Here is a 22,271-nt window from a genome sequence, read left to right on the forward strand (position 1 = left end):
GAAACGATAAAAGGTGAATCGAAAGGATAATGATATTCATACTCTTGACTTATTACGCTTGTATGTAAGAGATACGATACTTGAAATATCATGTGTGTATGACAAATAGTCTGCACACAAATTATTTTCATTTCATAGCCTAATTATTAATCAGTGAAGTACTACAATTCATATGATTATTTCTTTATTCTTTGTTATTTGTTTATCTATTTCTGATCTAATATGTGTTTATCAATTTAAATGTTACTTTCTTTCTCGATGTTATTCAGAATGATCGAGAGTGTATTTTTCAATGAATCTTGTTTTCTTTTGTCATGTTTTCCTTATTCATTCAAAAGTCTAAATTGAAAACAACGTTCAAACCTATGATTGCGTTGAATAAAAGCCGCAATTTTTATACGTGTGCATGCAAAACAAATTTCTTGGTAGAGGGGTCTAAATACAGCACAAACAACATTTTCCAAAAGACCAAAAAAGTGAAAAAGTATATTTAAACAAAACGCATTTGACTAACAAGTCGAACAACCGATGTTCTTAAACCCTGCTGACTGCCATTGGCGATTGCCAAATAAACGGATCACAAGATTTAACAAAATGGATCTTTATATATTATTAATTTAATACCAAATTGAAAACAATAGACTTGCGGAAAAGATTGTATACCGCAAACATGAGGCGCAAAAAATTGTGTACACCATATCCGGATTTCGACAATTAATGTCTCTTCAGTGATGTTAGGAATCGAAACGGTATTTGGAAGGCCATATAATTTACCTCAATTTAAGATAGACTCTTGAATTTTAAAGAGTCGAAATAGGATGAACGGATTATGTAAACCCGAAGGCAAATATAATACAAGCCCAAACGAAAAAATATAAATAAGTCTAAATTGAAAACAACGTTCAAACCTATGATTGCGTTGGATAAAAGCCGCAATTTTTATACGTGTGCACGCAAAACAAATTTCTTGTTAGAGGGGTCTAAATACAGCACAAACAACATTTTCCAAAAGACCAAAAAAGTGAAAAAGTATATTTTAACAAAACGCATTTGACTAACAGGTCGAACAACAGATGTTCTTAAACCCTGCCGACTGCCATTGGCGATTGCCAAATAAACGGATCACAAGATGTTACAAAATAGATCTTTAAAAATTTATAAATTTAATACCAAACAGAAAACAATAAACTTGCGGAAAAGATGGTATACCGCAAACAAAAGGTGCAAAAAATAGTACACCATATCCGGATTTCGACAATTAATGTCTCTTCAGTGATGTTAGGAATCGAAACGGTATTTGGAAGGCCATATAATTTACCTCATTTTAGGATAGACTCTTGAATTTTGAAAAAAGTCAAAATAGGATGAACGGATCATATAAACCCGAAGGCAAATATAATACAAGCCCAAACGAAAAAATATAAACAAGTCTAAATTGAAAACAACGTTCAAACCTATGATTGCGTGGAATAAAAGCCGCAATTTCTATACGTGTGCATGCAAAACAAATTTCTTGTTAGAGGGGTCTAAATACAGCACAAACAACATTTTCCAAAAGACCAAAAAAGTGAAAAAGTATATTTTAACAAAACGCATTTGACTAACAGGTCGAACAACAGATGTTCTTAAACCCTGCCGACTGCCATTGGCGATTGCCAAATAAACGGATCACAAGATGTTACAAAATAGATCTTTAAAAATTTATAAATTTAATACCAAACAGAAAACAATAAACTTGCGGAAAAGATGGTATACCGCAAACAAAAGGTGCAAAAAATAGTACACCATATCCGGATTTCGACAATAAATTTCTCTTCAGTGATGTTAGGAATCGAAACGGTATTTGGAAGGCCATATAATTTACCTCATTTTAGGATAGACTCTTGAATTTTGAAAGAGTCAAAATAGGATGAACGGATCATATAAACCCGAAGGCAAATATAATACAAGCCCAAACGAAAAAATATAAACAAGTCTAAATTGAAAACAACGTTCAAACCTATGATTGCGTTGGATAAAAACCGCAATTTCTATACGTGTGCATGCAAAACAAATTTCTTGTTAGAGTGGTCTAAATACAGCACAAACAACATTTTCCAAAAGACCAAAAAAGAGAAAAAGTATATTTTAACAAAACGCATTTGACTAACAGGTCGAACAACTGATGTTCTTAAACTCTGCCGACTGCCATTGGCGATTGCCAAATAAACGGATCACAAGATGTAACAAAATATATATATAAAATGACTGAATAATTGCCAACGATCAATCTTATTGGGCGATGGATCATATAATTATGATACAGTACACTACAAAATAAATATATAACAAGTCTAAAAGGGTACATCACCAAAAAATAACAATAAAATGAACAAATGTTAAATATTTCGGATAACAGATATCCTTCATCAGTATGAATATGATGTAAAATGAATTTATTCTGATTCTAAAACTATAACACTCTTGAAATTTATACAATAAAACAGTTCAACCCGAACATCATAGAGACGCTTGTACAATTCTAATTTTTTTTGTAAACAGCTATTGACAACAGAGTCAGCAAAGATATGCTTTAAATAAAAATAGTAATGTGCGATATGAACTGGTACAATTCTAAAATTTAAAATGTGACGACAGTGTCGATGTTACAACAACGATTGAGTGGAAATACATTCCCAATAAACAGCACTGACCGATCTAAGCTGGAATAATATACCTGCATCGCGGAAGCAGAGCGTCAGCTCTCTGATGAGAGATTTTATAAGAAGCTTGACTATGACCCTACTTCCGAGTTCCAAAATTATTACTGCAATGTATTATTATTATTTTGCAATGTAACCTGCAAAACCCAGAATGTAGTATACCTTCTTCAGCGTCGATGTGGTAATGCAGTATGTTGGCAAGACAGAACAGCCATTTAACAAACGCATGAATGGTCATCGAAGTGACTACACCTGCAAGCCCGACCTCCCCGTAAGTCGTCATTTGAGATCACCTGGGCACGCCCAAGCTGATCTCAAAAACCTTACCATCATAATCATAGTAATCATAGTCACGGATTTGCTCCACCAACGATACTGCAAAAAGACGACTGCAAGAACTTCGCGGTCACCTAAAACATCGGGGCTACAAAAGAAAGACATTGATAAAGGTTTCTCTCGTGCTAACAACATCAGCCGAGGTGAACTTTTACAGTATAAAGACCAAAAGGTCAACAAGAGGGTGCCTTTTGTGTTGACTAAACCATCCCAAATTTGACAACTTATCACACCTAATCCGCGAAAATTGGAACGAAATCGAAAAACATCCTAAACTATCCAAGATCTTTCCCGAGCCACCTGTACTGGCTTTCCGTAGACCCAAGAGCCTTAAAGACTTGCTGGTGAGAGCTGATTTATCCTCTAAAGCAGGCCCTTCTTCTGTGGGCTCTTGCAAGGGTTGCGGAAACAAACGATGTCTGACTTGCAAACAAACACTGAATACCCAGACTTTTAACAGTCACTCCACCGGTACAGAATACACCATATTTTGCAATGTTAATTGCAAGACAACAAATGCTGTGTATCTTCTACAGTGTAAATGTGGTAAACAGTATGTTGGCGAGTCAGAACAGCCATTTCATAAACGAATGAACGGCCATCGTAGCGACTACCAATGCAAGCCAGATCTCCCCCTCAGTCGACATTTGAGATCCCCTGGCCACACTAAGGCAGATCTCAATCGACTGACCATTACAATCATTGACCACAACACTGCTTGGTCTAGGGAGGATAGACTCACTCGGGAAAGATTTTGGATAAGAAAATTAAAAACTTTGGCACCAAATGGGATAAATGAAAAGATGTAGTTCGAATTCGCGCAGTGCTTTACATTTGGGTTATATTACTTATTACTACAGTCTCTGCTTCTATTTCTTTACCTTACTCAACTCTAACAATTTTTGTAATTATATCAGTTTAAATTTCTTGGTTCTATTCATTTTGGAGGGATGTAAAAGTACCAAGTCACGTTCAACTATTTAACCTTATTCGAAATCTATTATTATATTTTTTAACTGCTATTTATTTGGGATGTTTAAATACGCAGCCTGTGTGTGTTGTAATTACTCTACCGTTGTCAAATTTGAAATATTTACAAACTTAGATCGGTCAGTGCTGTTTATTTGGAATGTTTATTCACGCAATCGTTCTTGTAACATCGTAACTATCGTCACCTTTTAAATTTTAGAATTGTGCCAGTTCATATCGCACATTACTATTTTTATTTGAAGCATATCTTTGCAGTCTCTGTTGTAAATAGCTATATAACCTATGTCATGTTTAAATGTTTTAGAATTGTACAAGCGTCTAAACTATGATGTTCGGTTAACTGTTTTATTGTATAAATTTCAAGATTGTTATAGTTTAATCAAAGTAGATTGATATGATTCATTTGACATCCATGATGATAATCATACTGATGAAGGATATCTGTTATCCGAAATATTTATGAATAATTACATTTATAGTTTTCTTTTTTTGTTATTGGTGTTGTTTTGTACACTTTTCAGGCGTTTATATATATATATATATATATATATATATTCAATTGTATAATTAATTTTTCGCTCTGTGTAAATTGACAGTTAACATGTTTTTAGTGTTTTTGAAGAATGGTTTTACAGTAATCAGTTATAATTCTAATTTCAGGGGTTTTCTCGAGTCAATCGCGGACCTTTTGGGGTAAACTCAAATGGATGAGGATTATTCAGTAGAGAATTAACTAGTTAATATACGTGTGAATAATTTTTCAAATCAGATAAATGTTAAAATGATTAAAACAATTAAAAAGAATTTGTCAATGCAAAATATATATATATATATGAAGTACTGTTTTATGTGGTTGTTTCTTCGTGTGCTTATGTTTGTTTGTTTGTGGTTTTGTTAATCACGTTGGATTGGGTATTCTCGTGTGTTTCTTTTTCCTAACTTGTATTTGCTTTCTAACTTTTTTTTTGACAAGATTTTATATCGTAAATCTCTAATTGCAGATAATATTATGAATCTTCTTTGATTGAAACCCTTCATTAAGCGAAAATTAATAATGTTGTAACAATGGATGAATGTATTCATAAATCATAATGAAAGCAGATTTTTTAATGTTTTAATAACTGTTAATAATACAGAGTTGATATTACAAGCTAAAAGAGAGGCGCAAGATACCAAAGGGATAGTCAAATTCATTAGTCGGAAACGAACTGTCAATGCCATGACAAAAAAATGACAAACGACCAAAAGACAAACAGCAGTCTACAAAACACAACATATCTAAAGACTGAGCAAAACCCAAAACCGGGGGTGATCTCAGGTGTTCCAGAAGGGTGAGCAGATCCTGCTCTACATAGGGCAAATGTCGTATTGCTCATGGAAGTACCAACCAGGTAGTTAGTCTTATTCGGTAGGTCACATCATGAAAAAGAGGACGGAGTTGTTGTGGTGACAATTGGAACATATCCGTCGTCATTTGTGAAAATAATATTACATAACGGTCAACCAAGTCGTGATGGCGATGACTTCAACTTCAGTAAATGTATCTATCCTAATGTCATCAGCCAATGTTGTGCATTTTAGATATACCTATATTGAAAAAAATTGAAAACAACACGTTTAATAATTTCATGCGTCCGAAGCGCTTTTCTGGATTTACCTTCATCAGGAACGCTCAAAGCAAAACATTTGAAATCCGAGGGATGTATAAGTACCGAAACAGTTGAAGAGCTATATGACAAAAATACCTAAAACAAATAGCCAAATTCATCTAAGGTCAACTTTGCCTGAGGGAGTTGAAACCTTAGTTTCTTTATAATTTCAAAATTTATAAACAGACAATTTTAGAAAGGTTTGTTATAAATCATGTCAATACCGAAGTACTGACTACTGAGCTGATGATACCCTCGGGGACTGATAGTCCACCAGCAGAGGTGTCGACTCAGTGATGTAAAAAATTGAAAACAACACGTTTAATAATTTCATGCGTCCGAAGCGCTTTTCTGGATTTACCTTCACCAGGAACGCTCAAAGCCAAACATTTGAAATCCGAGGGATGTATAAGTACCGAAACAGTTGAAGAGCTATATAACAAAAATACCTAAAACAAATAGCCAAATTCATCTAAGGTCAACTTTGCCTGAGGGAGTTGAAACCTTAGTTTCTTTATAATTTCAAAATTTATAAACAGACAATTTTAGAAAGGTTTGTTATAAATCATGTCAATACCAAAGTACTGACTACTGAGCTGATGATACCCTCGGGGACTGATAGTCCACCAGCAGAGGTATTGACTCAGTGATGTAAAAAATTGAAAACAACACGTTTAATAATTTCATGCGTCCGAAGCGCTTTTCTGGATTTACCTTCATCAGGTGCAAAATAGTAACGTTTAAAATCACATCAAAGAAACGAATAGAACTTTGCCATCACAAAACTGACTTTTTTATATAGAAATGTCCCTGTAGCCACATTCCATATCGTACTAATCTGACATCATGTACATGTTTATAATGACTGTAAGTTGCAGAAGGAGGCGTTTTTCATTTCTTGTTCAAGTTAGTGGTAATTCTGTGTGTGACCGGACTGTGTATTTCTGTGTGTGACCAGACTGTGTAGGGTAATTCTGTGTGTGATCAGACTGTGCGAGGTTTTCATTTTTGTGTTTTAATTTTAGGATATATGGTCTAGATATGTTTAATAAGTCTATTTTTTCGAAGCTTCAAAAAATAATTATGATTTCGATTTCATTTTTCTCTCGATTTCATTACGGGGTCTACGGTTAACAAGCACAAAATGTTGAAATGATACAGATTATATTCACAACAATGTATTTGAGAATTTTCCTTTTTTATTCTTTTTTATTTTAGGGGGAGGATGTTTTTGTTTAGAGTTTGGGGTCTTTGTGTTTTTGTTTTTTGTTGTTTTTTTTTTTGTTTTTTTTTTGGGGGGGGGGGGGGTTGCTGTTTAACTAAAGACATCATATCTGCAAATACAAGAAAATAAGAAAAAAGGGATAAAAGGAAAAATGATATAACAGTCCAGATGGTTCATTCGATATTCAGTACCAAAACTAACCAATAAGATGACATCGAGTTTCGAATATAGAATTTTTAACTTCAGACTTCATATATTTTATCGCAATAATCTTATTTTTAATGTCGAATTACATGTACCTTTCGTGGTTTTCTAAGCTATACGGGTATATCAAGAAATCTAAAATGTAAGAAACACAAACCTCACTAAAACTCGGGGTTGATTACAGGTGCTCCGTTTTGCGTATTATCAGTCGATCAACAGCTGGTGATAAGTTACATTCAGTGATAAAAGAGGAAAGGAGGTTAGGATTGAGGCTCATATAAATGGAGCATAACCCTGAACATCTTCAGACACATGTTTCATAATTGTCAGCCAACCGTAAAACTTTCGACTTCACCTTGACAATCTTTCACGCTTTAAAGTAAGCATTAATTCTCTATCAAGGAAATCATAATAGGAACCATGAGCAATAGCATATAGTACCAACTAGGAGATTTATAGTCCATATGCTGGGACGTTGTAATATAATATAATATAATAACGGAAAATGTACAAAGGGAAATAAACTTAAAATATTTATTCTGTTGTATAGTTTAGTTCATTGTAAATAGGTTTAATAAAAATCAATGAACGAAGAAGACTAAAAGGTATGTGCCGTATTCTTCATTACAAGGTCGATGTAATAGCTGGACTAAACATAGTCATTAAAATTTGGTTTATGTAGTTATATGACACCATTCGAATATTTTCATAACTAAATCGGTGAAAATAAAACATGAATCTTAATAATACAATGAATATACAAGACCTCCCGAAACGAAAACAGATTTTTATCAGCTATACATAGAGGAAAGGATAAGGCGTCTACGCAATGCTAGGCAGTGTTGCCGTAGAAGTGAGAAGTGAAAGTACAGTTTCTAGCCCCGGTTTGGGTGGAAGTAAAGAATCAGATCTACTCTATCATTGTTATGTTGATTTTCTAGGCACTTTTTAATCTTTCTAGCGCCTGGCATTTCTTAATCATAAGAAATCCGATAGACAAGGTATAATTTGCAGTTGTCATTTCACATAGGCAAACATATATATAGATTCCAACATACGAATATACAGATAACATTTATGAATGATGACATTTCCTACCCGTGTCAATCTTTTTTACAAGTTCCTTTGATAAATGTTAATGATACAATACTACGACATAATCACTTGTACTTCACGCATCAACTGTGAAAGGGTCTAGGCTGTCATATTCATGTTCACCGATTTGACCCAAATTTATTACATACAACAACATGTACAACGTGTCTAAAAATACAAAATGTTCTCCCATTTGACTTCTCCTTTGCAAATGGGAATTTTGTACTACTTTGCCCCCAGCAGAGCTATAGAAAAATTGTACATTAAAGATGTATTCCTATGACGTTTCAGTCTCGTTTAAATCTCGTTCTGGAATTATTTCCAAAACATGTGATACATGTGGAAAATATCAATGAATTTAAAAAATATTATAATCAAACTTAACTCTGTGAAAAAATTGTGCATTTACAATAGGTAGTTTTTGAGTAATAAAATTTTCAAATTTTATAACCAATCAAGTCAGTCTCATTAGCCAAAATGTTGAGCAAATTGGTGAGGGGTACAAGAAATGATTTTACTAGAAACATGTACATCCCATATCAATTTTTTCTTTTCAAATTTCTTAGATATGTATTTTTCAATCATTTATAACGAAGAAGTTGAAATAATATGCTTTTTGTTCCAAAAAAAGAGAAAAATCCCAAATTTACAAAATTGAAGGCATGGTAAATTTGACACGAAAAAGTAACGAAATTTTATAAAACTTTCTTATATTAACACCTACCTATAGTTTTCTTAAGTTAAATTTATTCAGATTGGTCCACTTCATCTTTAGTGAAAGTATGAAAAAAAGTTTAATTGTAAAACTGTGATTTTTTTCATAATAGACAAAAATGGGTAAAAATTGGTGAAAAATGGGAAAATCATCAAAATTGGGTACTTTCAAATGTCCCCTAAAAGTTGCCATCCTGCTCATTGTACTAAGAGCATCCCGTACAGTCAGGCACTCAGAGTCAAACGAATATGTTCCAACTCAGAAACAACTAAAAAACGACTACGTCAACTCGAAACCCACTTGAAGAGAAGGAGCTACAAACACAGAACTATCCAAAAAGGCTTTCAGAAAGCGGAAACTATTCCAAGAAGTAAACTGTTAGAATACAAATATAAAAAGAAAAATAAAAGGACTCCATGTGTTCTTACTTACCACCCATCTCTCAAAAACAGCTTCGGTGTCATTCGTGAGCATTGGAAACAGTTGAAAAGAATTCAAAACTATTCAAGATTTTTCCCGAGCCTCCCATGATAGCTTTTAGGCAACCCAACAGTCTGCGTAACCTGCTGGTGCGGGCTGAAGTGTCTGATAATAGACGTACTTCTGGAGAATGTCGTTCGTGTGATGAAAAACGCTGCAAATGCTGCCTACAGATGCATCACTCATCAACTTTTTACAGTAAGGCAACCGAAAATTACTATAAGATATTTTGCAATGTTAACTGCAAAAGTATGAATGTTATTTACATTCTAGAATGTTCGGTTTGTGGCCTCCAATATGTTGGTGAGTCAAAGCTGCCTTTCCACAAACGCCTCAATGGCCATAGAAGTGATATCTCTAAGAAGCCACTTCTCCCAGTTTCTCAGCATTTCAGACAGTCTGGTCACACACTTGATGACTTTAACCGCAGGAAGATCCTAGTGATTGAACAAAACATTCACTGGAGTGATGCCCAGCGACAGGTTCGGGAAAGCTTTTGGATAAATGAACTAAATTGACATCATCCAAACGGCATCAATAAAAAATACTCAGTTTTATTTTTCACTCATTTTGGCATGTAAATATACACAGTCACGTATATTTGAGTATTGAGTTTTGTTTTATATTATGATGTTCAGGATTTTGGATTAAATCAATAGACCAAAACTTACCTGTATTATTGAGCTATTTTTATACATATAATCAGTATTGTTAAAATAATTGACACTGAAGAAGGCTATTTGTTAAGCCTAAATATTTGTCAACACGATTTATTAACAACATCTTCGTATAATACCATCTTATATTAGTATCGTTGTGCAAATCTCTAGAATTATATAATTTTTTTCCTTATCTGCACAGTATCGTCTATTCTAGACGATCCGGTACATAGTAAATTTGCTGGTTGGTCCTTTTTATAGACTTCTATATTTTTTTTCCTCTGAATGACCTGTATTATGTTATTCACATAATCCCAGTGAATTTAAGTTTTCAGCTCTTATATCATGAACATCAATGATTATTTTAAACAACTTAGAGCTATTAAACATAAACAAATTAGAACTGAACACCACTTATCTTATTTAACCCATTATGTCCTAACGGACTACAAATCAAGCTCATGCCACAAACACCTGGCAATTTATCCAACACATTACTTTGCAAATTGGATCAAACCCTCTACCATTGTTTCAAGCGGTTAATGGTCCTCCTCAAACAACACTGCGAAGAACATCTGAAAACTCTTACTGGCGAATTTAACACCCTTTTAAATAGCTGCAAAAAAGATCTCACATCTGACAATTGTGATGCTATCAGTGCTCGCCTTAAAGACATAACAACCATACAATCTCAAAATTTGAGTGAAAGGCAAAAAAGAAAGAACCGTAGGGATGGCATCGAACATATCAATACTTCTTTACCATCTGAAAAAAAGAGAAAGCGAGTAAGGCGCTTTAAACATAGGTCACTAGAGACTGATTCGCCCTCCAACATTGTGGTCAATCTTTCCAAACACCAGTTAACGGAAGCTGAAACATCTCTTCTCTCGAGAGGCTTAAATTTCTGTCCTTTACCTGCCCCTGTCAATGAAACTAAATTGTCGGAAGACCTTAACAATATTGCCAGAAGTCTACGCATTAAGGAATATTTCGCGTCGAAGGAGAACAACAACAGATGCTAGGATAGCGACTCAGAAGTTTCAGAAGACGAAAACAACTACAAATTTATAGAAAAGAGTACTTGGATCCCTAAACCGAGCAAAAATGCCACCTTGGAATCATTTATTGACAATTTTAAGTCGGACATTATTAGAAATACTAGAAATAACAATAAACCTTTTGACAATCTTACCAATGAAGAACGAACTGCACTGAAAAACTTACGATCTAACGACAATATCGTCATTAAACCTGCAGACAAAGGCAGTGCAGTGGTCGTCATGGATAAATCTGCCTATATTCAAGAGGCTGAACGACAACTTGGAGATGCAAGGTTCTACCAAAAACTAGACTCTGATCCTACAACATCTTTTAGCAGAGAAATAACTGATAGTTTGGTAAAAATGCACAACGATGGTTTCATCGATGAAAAAACTCTAGAATATTTGAAACCAGAAAATCCAAAACCGGGCAGATTTTATCTTTTACCTAAAATTCATAAGGCCAATAACCCAGGAAGACCTATAGTTTCAGCGAACGGTCATCCGACGGAAAAAAATATCGGAATTCGTTGACTTCCATCTTCGTCAACATGTTGAAGACTTACCATCTCACATCAAAGATACTACCGATTATCTTAGAAAATTGCAGGCCTTAAATCCACTCCCCTCCGACACGACACTTGTCTCTATGGACGTTACCTCCCTCTACACGAATATCCCACATGCAGATGGCATTGATGCATGTAAAGAAGTTTGGAATTCACGACCAGTGAAATATCCACCTACTGAATGCCTTGTCAAAATGTTCACGCTGGTACGCAAAAACAACAATTTCACTTTTAATGGAGACCATTATCTGCAAGTTAATGGAACTGCTATGAGCACCAAAATGGCTCCTTCATATGCCAACATATTTATGGGCAAATTAGAAAAACAACTTCTTGAATCTTCCATCGAAAAACCGCTTTCCTGGTTTAGATTTATAGATGATGTGGATATGAAATGGAATTAAAGTGACGAGGATTTAGATACATTCATCACTCATGCCAACAACATACATCCAAGTATCAAATTTACTCATGAGAAATTTAAATCCAAAATCACCTTCCTCGATACCTCCAGCTCGCTCACAGATGGCATCATATCCACTGATCTATATTCTAAGCCTACTGACACTCACCAATATCTGTCCCCTAAAAGTTGCCATCCTGCTCATTGTACTAAGAGCATCCCGTACAGTCAGGCACTCAGAGTCAAGCGAATATGTTCCAACTCAGAAACAACTAAAAAACAACTACGTCAACTCGAAACCCGCTTGAAGAGAAGGGGCTAAAAAGAAAAATAAAAGGACTCCATGTGTTCTTACTTACCACCCATCTCTCAAAAACAGCTTCGGTGTCATTCGTGAGCATTGGAAAACAGTTGAAAAGAATTCCAAACTATCCAAGATTTTGCCCGAGCCTCCCATGATAGCTTTTAGGCTACCCAATAGTCTGCGTAACCTGCTGGTGTGGGCTGAAGTGTCTGATAATAGAAGTACTTCTGGAGAATGTCGTTCGTGTGGTGAAAAACGCTGCAAATGCTGCCTACAGATGCATCACTCATCAACTTTTCACAGTAAGGCAACCGAAAATAACTATAGGATATTTTGCAATGTTAACTGCAAAAGTATGAATGTTATTTACATTCTAGAATGTTCGGTTTGTGGCCTCCAATATGTTGGTGAGTCAAAGCTGCCTTTCCACAAACGCCTCAATGGCCATAGGAGTGATATCTCTAAGAAGCCACTTCTCCCAGTTTCTCAGCATTTCAGACAGTCTGGTCACAAACTTGATGACTTTAACCGCATGAAGATCCTAGTGATTGAACAGAACATTCACTGGAGTGATGCCCAGCGACAGGTTCGGGAAAGCTTTTGGATAAAGGAACTGAATAGATATAAGAAGATGTGGTATGAGTGCCAACGAGACAACTCTCCATCCAAGTCAAAATTTATAAAAGTAAACCATTATAGGTCACAGTACGGTCTTCAACACGGAGCCTTGGTTCACACCGAACAGTAAGCTATAAAGGGCCCCTAAAAATTACTAGTGTAAAACCATTCAAACGGGAAAACCAACGGTCTAATCTATATAAAAAACGAGAAACGAGAAACACTTATGAACCACATCAACAAACGACAACTACTGAACATCAGATTCCTGACTTAGGACAGGTGCAAACAAATGCAGCGGGTTTAAACGTTTTAATGGTACCAAACCTTCACCCTTTTTCCGAAACAATAGTGTAACATCACAACATAGAAAGACACACTATAAAATATCAACTGAAATGGCTTAACTCAATCAAAGGACATATTAACACCATTGAACATACACTGAACAAATAAATTTGACCTATGACACAATGTAAATACAAAATAAATAAACTAAGTGAAGAATAATAAAAGTAACATGTTATATCGGTAAGAAATGTTAAACAATTAAAGAAAAACAATATGCTCGATCAAAAATATCAGCCATTTGCACTAACTTTAAACACAGGTAAATGAAAATAATTTTGTTGTTAGGTATACGTGTATAGTACCAATGGAGAAAGGAAATATTTTTACAAAATAAATAATTTTGATGTTAATAGTACGAAGTGAAAATTTATAGTTATACCAAACACTTATCAAAGCTGGTATATAGACCAGATATAACCCTGAATAACATTAAATAACAAAAAAGCAATACAATTAGTATCAACAGGTGAAATAAACAAGAAAGTACGATTTGAGAGTACTCGCAGTAACTGACAGCTAGTTAAAAGCCAAAACAATTAATAATAAAAAAATCATGCATCAGAGACTAAAATCAACTAAAACACATCCCAGGGATTTAGTATTTTAACGTCATGAACAGTCAAAGAAGACATGACTAGTGCAATGCCAAAAATAAATGCATCGACAGACAGTAGGATAGTGAATGTACATCATCCAAACGGCATAAATAAAAAATACTAAGTTTTATTTTTCACTCATTTTGGGATGTAAACATACACAGTCACGTATATTTGAGTATTGAGTTTTGTTTTATATTATGATGTTCAGGATTTTGGATTAAATCAATAGACCAAAACTTACCTGTATTATTGAGCTATTTTTATACATATAATCAGTATTGTTAAAATAATTGACACTGAAGAAGGCTATTTGTTAAGCCGAAATATTTGTCAACACGATTTAATAACAACATCTTCGTATTATACCATCTTATATAAGTATCGTTGTGCAAATCTCTAGACTTATATATATATATATATATATATATATATATATATAGAAGTCTATAAAAAGGACCAACCAGCAAATTTACTATGTACCGGATCGTCTAGAATAGACGATACTGTGCAGATAAGGAAAAAAATTATATAAGTCTAGAGACAAGTGTCGTGTCGGAGGGGAGTGGATTTAAGGCCTGCAATTTTCTAAGATAATCGGTAGTATCTTTGATGTGAGATGGTCTTCAACATGTTGGCGAAGATGGAAGTCAACGAATTCCGATATTTTTTCTGTCGGATGACCGTTCGCTGAAACTATAGGTCTTCCTGGGTTATTGGCCTTATGAATTTTAGGTAAAAGATAAAATCTGCTCGGTTTTGGATTTTCTGGTTTCAAATATTCTAGAGTTTTTTCATCGATGAAACCATCATTGTGCATTTCTACCAAACTATCAGTTATTTCTCTGCTAAAAGATGTTGTAGGATCAGAGTCTAGTTTTTGGTAGAACCTTGCATCGCCAAGTTGTCGTTCAGCCTCTTGAATATAGGCAGATTTATCCATGACAACCACTGCACTGCCTTTGTCTGCAGGTTTAATGACGATATTGTCGTTAGATCGTAAGTTTTTCAGTGCAGTTCGTTCTTCATTGGTAAGATTGTCAAAAGGTTTATTGTTATTTCTAGTATTTCTAATAATGTCCGACTTAAAATTGTCAATAAATGATTCCAAGGTGGCATTTTTGCTCGGTTTAGGGATCCAAGTACTCTTTTCTATAAATTTGTAGTTCTTCTCGTCTTCTGAAATTTCTGAGTCGCTATCCGAGCTTCTGTTGTTATTTTCCTTCGACGCGAAATATTCCTTAATGCGTAGACTTCAGGCAAAATTGTCAAGGTCTTCCGACAATTTAGTTTCATTGACAGGGGCAGGTAGAGGACAGAAATTTAAGCCTCTCGAGAGAAGAGATGTTTCAGCTTCCGTTAACTGGTGATTGGAAAGATTGACCACAATGTTGGAGGGCGAATCAGTTTCTAGTGACCTACGTTTAAAGCGCCTTACTCGTTTTCTCTTTTTTTTCAGATGGTAAAGAAGGATTGATATGTTCGATGCCATCCCTACGGAATTTTCTTTTCTGCCTTTCACTCAAATTTTGAGATTGTATGGTTGTTATGTCTTTAAGGCAAGCATTGATAGCATCACAATTGTCAGATGTGAGATCTTTTTTGCAGCTATTAAAAAGGATGTTAAATTCGCCAGTAAGAGTTTTCAGATGTTCTTCGCAGTGTTGTTTGAGGAGGACCATTAACCGCTTGGAACAATGGTAGAGGGTTTGATCCCATTTGCAAAGTAATGTGTTGGATAAATTGCCAGGTGTTTGTGGCATGAGCTTGATTTGTAGTCCGTTAGGAAAACTTTCATTATACACATAATGGGTTAAATTAGATAAGTGGTGTTCAGTTCTAATTTGTTTTTGTTTAATAGCTCTAAGTTGTTTAAAATAATCATTGATGTTCATGATATAAGAGCTGAAAACTTAAATATATACACAATTGTATAATTAATTTTCGCCCTGTGTAAATTGACAGTTAACATGTTTTATAGTGTTTTTGAAGAATGGTTTTACAGTAATCAGTTATAATTCTAATTTCAGGGGTTTTCTCGAGTCAATCGCGGACCTTTTGGGGTAAACTCAAATGGATGAGGATTATTCAGTAGAGAATTAACTAGTTAATATATGTGTGAATTATTTTTTCAAATCAGATAAATGTTGAAATGATTAAAACAATTAAAAAGAATTTGTCAATGCAAAATATATATATATATATGAAGTACTGTTTTATGTGGTTGTTTCTTCGTGTGCTTATGTTTGTTTGTTTGTGGTTTTGTTAATCACGTTGGATTGGGTATTCTCGTGTGTTTCTTTTTCCTAACTTGTATTTGCTTTATAATTTTTTTTTTTACAAGATTTTATATCGTAAATCTCTAATTGCAGATAATATTATGAATCTTCTTTCATTGAAACCCTTCATTAAGCGAAAATTAATAATGTTGTAACAAATGGATGAATGTATTCATAAATCATAATGAAAGCAGATTTTTTAATGTTTTAATAACTGTTAATAATACAGAGTTGATATCACAAGCTAAAAGAGAGGCGCAAGATACCAAAGGGATAGTCAAATTCATTAGTCGGAAACGAACTGTCAATGCCATGACAAAAAATGACAAACGACCAAAAGACAAACAGCAGTCTACAAAACACAACATATCTAAAGACTGAGCAAAACCCTACCAAAGCCGGGGGTGATCTCAGGTGTTCCAGAAGGGTGAGCAGATCCTGCTCTACATGTGGCGAATGTCGTATTGCTCATGGAAGTACCAACCAGGTAGTTAGTCTTGTTCGGTAGGTCACATCATGAAAATGAGGACGGAGTTGTTGTGATGACAATTGGAACATATCCGTCGTCATTTGTGAAAATAATATTACATAACGGTCAACCAAGTCGTGATGGCGATGACTTCAACTTCTGTAAATGTATATATCCTAATGTCATCAGCCAATGTTGTGCATTTTAGATATACCTATATTGAACTTGGTACAAAATAGTAATGTTTTAAATCAAATCAAAGAAACGAATAGAACTTTGCCATCACAAAACTGACTTTTTTATATGGAAATGTTCCTGTAGCCGCATTCCATATCGTACTAATCTGACATCAAGTACATGTTTATAATGACTGTAAGTTGCAGAAGGAGGCGTTTTTCATTTCTTGTTCAAGTAAGTGGTAATTCTGTGTGTGACCGGACTGTGTAATTCTGTGTGTGACCAGACTGTGTAGGGTAATTCTGTGTGTGATCAGACTGTGCGGGGTTTTCATTTTTGTGTTTTAATTTTAGGACATATGGTCTAGATATGTTTAATAAGTCTATTTTTTCGAAGCTTCAAAAAATAATTATGATTTCGATTTCATTTTTCTCTCGATTTCATTACGGGGTCTACGGTTAACAAGCACAAAATGTTGAAATGATACAGATTATATTCACAACAATGTATTTGAGAATTTTCCTTTTTTATTCTTTTTTATTTAAGGAGGAGGATGTTTTTGTTTAGAGTTTGGGGTCTTTGGGTTTTTGTTTTTTGTTGGTTTTTTTTGGGGGGGGTGGGGGGGAGGTTGCTGTTTAACTAAAGACATCAAATCTGCAAATACAAGAAAATAAGAAAAAAGGGATAAAAGGAAAAAATGATATAACAGTCCAGATGGTTCATTCGTCATTCGAATGTCAATTTCGAGATTCGATATTCAGTACCAAAACTAACCAATAAGATGACATCGAGTTTCGAATATAGAATTTTTAACTTCAGACTTCATATATTTTATCGCAATAATCTTATTTTTAATGTCGAATTACATGTACCTTTCGTGGTTTTTTAAGCTATACGGGTATATCAAGAAATCTAAAATGTAAGAAACACAAACCTCACTAAAACTTGGGGTTGATTACAGGTGCTCCGTTTTGCGTATTATCAGTCGGTAAACAGCTGGTGATAAGTTACATTCAGTGATAAAAGAGGAAAGGAGGATAGGATTGAGGCTCAGATAAATGGAACATAACCCTGAACATCTTCAGACACATGTTTCATAATTGTCAGCCAACCGTAAAACTTTCGACTTCACCTTGACAATCTTTTACGCTTTAAAGTAAGCATTAATTCTCTATCAAGGAAATCATAATAGGAACCATGAGCAATAGCATATAGTACCAACTAGGAGATTTATAATCCATATGCTGGGACGTTGTAATATAATATAATATAATAACGGAAAATGTACAAAGGGAAATAACCTTAAAATATTTATTCTGTTGTATAGTTTAGTTCACAGTAAATAGGTTTAATAAAAATCAATAAACGAGGAAGACTAAAAGGTATGTGCCGTATTCTTCATTACAAGTTCAATGTAATAGCTGGAATAAACATAGTCATTAAAATTTGGTTTATGTAGTTATATGACACCATTCGAATATTTTCATAACTAAATCGGTGAAAATAAAACATGAATCTTAATAATACAATGAATATACAAGACCTCCCGAAACGAAAACAGATTTTTATCAGCTATAGTTAGGGGAAAGGATAGGGCGTCTACGCAATGCTAGGCAGTGTTGCCGTAGAAGTGAGAAGTAAAAGTACAGTTTCTAGCCCCGGTTTGGGTGGAAGTAAAGAATCAGATCTACTCTATCATTGTTAGGTTGATTTTCTAGGCACTTTTTAATCTTTCTAGCGCCTGGCATTTCTTAATCATAAGAAATCCGATAGACAAGTTATAATTTCCAGTTGTCATTACACATAGGCAGACATATATATAGATTCCAACATACGAATATACAGATAACATTTATGAATGGTGACATTTCCTACCCGTGTCAATCTTTTTTACAAGTTCCTTTGATAAATGTTAATGATACAATACTACGACATAATCTATTGTACTTCATGCATCAACTGTGAAAGGGTCTTAGCTGTCATATTCATGTTCACCGATATGACCCAAATTTATGACATACTACAACATGTACAACGTGTCTAAAATTACAAAATGTTCTCCCATTTGACTTCTCCTTTGCAAATGGGAATTTTGTACTACTTTGCCCCCAGCAGAGCCATAGAAAAACTGTGCATTAAGGATGTATTCCTCTGACGTTTCAGTCTCGTATAAATCTCGTTCTGGAATTATTTCCAAAACATGTGATACATGTGTAAAATATCAATGAATTTAAAAAATATTATAATCAAACTTAACTCTGTGAAAAAATTGTGCATTTACAATAAGTAGTTTTTGAGTAATAAAATTTTCAAATTTTATAACCAATCAAGTCAGTCTCATTAGCCAAAATGTTGAGAAAATGGGTGAGGGGTACAAGAAATGATTTTACCAGAAACATGTACATCCCATATCAATTTTTTCTTTTCAAATTTCTTAGATATGTATTTTTCAATCATTTATAACAAAGAAGTTGAAATAATATGCTTTTTGTTCCAAAAAAAAGAGAAAAATCCCAAATTTACAAAATTGACAGCATAGTAAATTTGACACGAAAAAGCAACGAAATTTTATAAAACTTTCTTATATTAACACCTACCTATAGTTTTTTTAAGTTAAATTTATTCAGATTGGTCCACTTCATCTTTGGTGAAAGTATGAAAAAAAGTTTAACTGTAAAACTGTGAATTTTTTCATAATAGCCAAAAATGGGTAAAAATTGGTGAACAATGGGGAAATCATCAAAATTGGGTACTTTCAAATGGCCGTAGCAAAAAAAGAAGTGCACCACCATATGATTTTTTTCTTCACCAATTATTTTTTTACAGTCATATAAACTCAAAAATCAGGTTAAGGAAAAAAGTATGGAAATCCTCAGCTGTCATATATTAGAGATTTACAAAACGTTATGCTGAAGCTTAAAATGTAAAGTTAAGACAGCGTGATGTTGAATTGAGTCATCAAAATGCTAACTCTAAATTACAATATGCTAAGTTGAATCTGCGCAATGTTGACTTGCAATGACAAGTGCTTTAGATAGTATAATGATAAGTCATGATGTTGTGATGATATGCCAAACACACGTAACGTTGTGTTTAAAGTACATGATGTGAAGTTGACGTTGCATGATGTTAGCTTGCAGATGGATACTGCTCAGTCATCCACATCGACAGCTATGATAACAAATAAAACAAATAGCTTAAATGTATGGTGCTGACTTGTTATTAATTAATGTTGAGCTGAGATAGTACGATGTTATATCATTGTGATATTACGATTGGTCTATCATGCAATCTGTTGATTTAAAACACCATGATGCACAGTTGAAAGTACATGATGTTAAGTAAGATAACACGATGCTACACCACTATATTGAAACGAAAGGTTTACCATACAATTTGTTGACTTAAAACAACACGATGCAACGTGTTAAGCTAAGATGCTCACTTGAAACTACAGGACGTACAGTTGAAATTTTGTAATGTTAAGCTACGATAGCATGATGTTATATCATTATAATGTCACAATAGGCTTATTATACAATTTGCCCATTTAAAACTACACAACGTACAGTTGAAAGTACGTGATGTTAAGCTAAGATAGCACGTTGTTATATCATTAGAATGTCACGATAGGCTTACCACACTGATTATTCACGCAATCGTTCTTGTAACATTGTAACTGTCGTCACCTTTTAAATTTTAGAATTGTGCCAGTTCATATCGCACATTACTATTTTTATTTGAAGCATATCTTTGCAGTCTCTGTTGTAAATAGCTATATAACCTATGTCATGTTTAATTTTTTTAGAATTGTACAAGCGTCTAAACTATGATGTTCGGTTTAACTGTTTTATTGTATAAATTTCAAGATTGATATAGTTTAATCAAAGTAGATTGCTATGATTCATTTGACATCCATGATCATAATCATACTGATGAAGGATATCTGTTATCCGAAATATTTATAAATAATTACATTTATAGTTTTCTTTTTTTGTTATTGGTGTTGTTTTGTACACTTTTCAGGCGTTTATATATATATAATTGTATAATTAATTTTCGCCCTGTGTAAATTGACAGTTAACATGTTTTATAGTGTTTTTGAAGAATGGTTTTACAGTAATCAGTTATAATTCTAATTTCAGGGGTTTTCTCGAGTCAATCGCGGACCTTTTGGGCTAAACTCGAATGGATGAGGATTATTCAGTAGAGAAATAACTAGTTAATATATGTGTGAATTATTTTTTCAAATCAGATAAATGTTAAAATGATTAAAACAATTAAAAAGAATTTGTCAATGCAAAATATATATATATATATGAAGTACTGTTTTATGTGGTTGTTTCTTCGTGTGCTTATGTTTGTTTGTTTGTGGTTTTGTTAATCAAGTTGGATTGGGTATTTTCGTGTGTTTCTTTTTCCTAACTTGTATTTGCTTTATAATTTTTTTTGACAAGATTTTATATCGTAAATCTCTAATTGCAGATAATATTATGAATCTTCGAAAATGAAAATGAAAATTAATAATGCTGTAACAAATGGATGACTGTATTCATAAATCATAATGAAAGCAGATTTTTTTATGTTTTAATAACTGTTAATAATACAGAGTTGATATCACAAGCTAAAAGAGAGGCGCAAGATACCAAAGGGATAGTCAAATTCATTAGTCGGAAACGAACTGTCAATGCCATGACAAAAAATGACAAACGACCAAAAGACAAACAGCAGTCTACAAAACACAACATATCTAAAGACTGAGAAAAACTCTACCAAAACGGGGGTGATCTCAGGTGTTCCAGAAGGGTGAGCTGATCCTGCTCTACATAGGGCAAATGTCGTATTGCTCATGGAAGTACCAACCAGGTAGTTAGTCTTATTCTGTAGGTCACATCACGAAAAAGAGGACGGAGTTGTTGTGATGACAATTGGAACATATCCGTCGTCATTTGTGAAAATAATATTACATAACGATCAACCAAGTCGTGATGGTGATGACTTCAACTTCAGTAAATGTATCTATCCTAATGTCATCAGCCAATGTTGTGCATTTTAGATATACCTATATTGAACTTGGTACAAAATAGTAACGTTTAAAATCAAATCAAAGAAACGAATAGAACTTTGCCATCACAAAACTGACTTTTTTATATGGAAATGTTCCTGTAGCCACATTCCATATCGTACTAATCTGACATCAAGTACATGTTTATAATGACTGTAAGTTGCAGAAGGAGGCGTTTTTCATTTCTTGTTCAAGTTAGTGGTAATTCTGTGTGTGACCGGACTGTGTAATTCTGTGTGTGACCAGACTGTGTAGGGTAATTCTGTGTGTGATCAGACTGTGCGGGGTTTTTCATTTTTGTGTTTTAATTTTAGGACATATGGTCTAGATATGTTTAATAAGTCT

General features: G+C 33.9%; 1 long non-coding RNA gene across 4 annotated transcripts in view; it reads left to right on the plus strand.

Moving 5' to 3' along the window:
• Positions 1 to 22,271, plus strand: part of LOC127737638 (uncharacterized) — a 31,661-nt gene that overhangs the window by 4,705 nt on the left and 4,685 nt on the right. The window contains exon 3 of one of the 4 annotated variants that reach the window (XR_007999731.1): positions 21,007 to 21,176. The exons of 1 other annotated variant lie outside the window; for it this stretch is intronic. This is a non-coding gene — a long non-coding RNA (uncharacterized LOC127737638). Of the gene's footprint in view, positions 1 to 4,688; positions 4,874 to 15,966; positions 16,137 to 21,006; positions 21,177 to 22,271 lie in introns of those variants that run through there. 2 more of the 4 variants (XR_007999730.1, XR_007999729.1) reach the window with 2 other exon arrangements.

The sequence above is a fragment of the Mytilus californianus genome, unplaced genomic scaffold (assembly GCF_021869535.1).
Source record: "Mytilus californianus isolate M0D057914Y unplaced genomic scaffold, xbMytCali1.0.p SCAF_4, whole genome shotgun sequence".
NCBI lineage: Eukaryota > Metazoa > Mollusca > Bivalvia > Mytilida > Mytilidae > Mytilus > Mytilus californianus.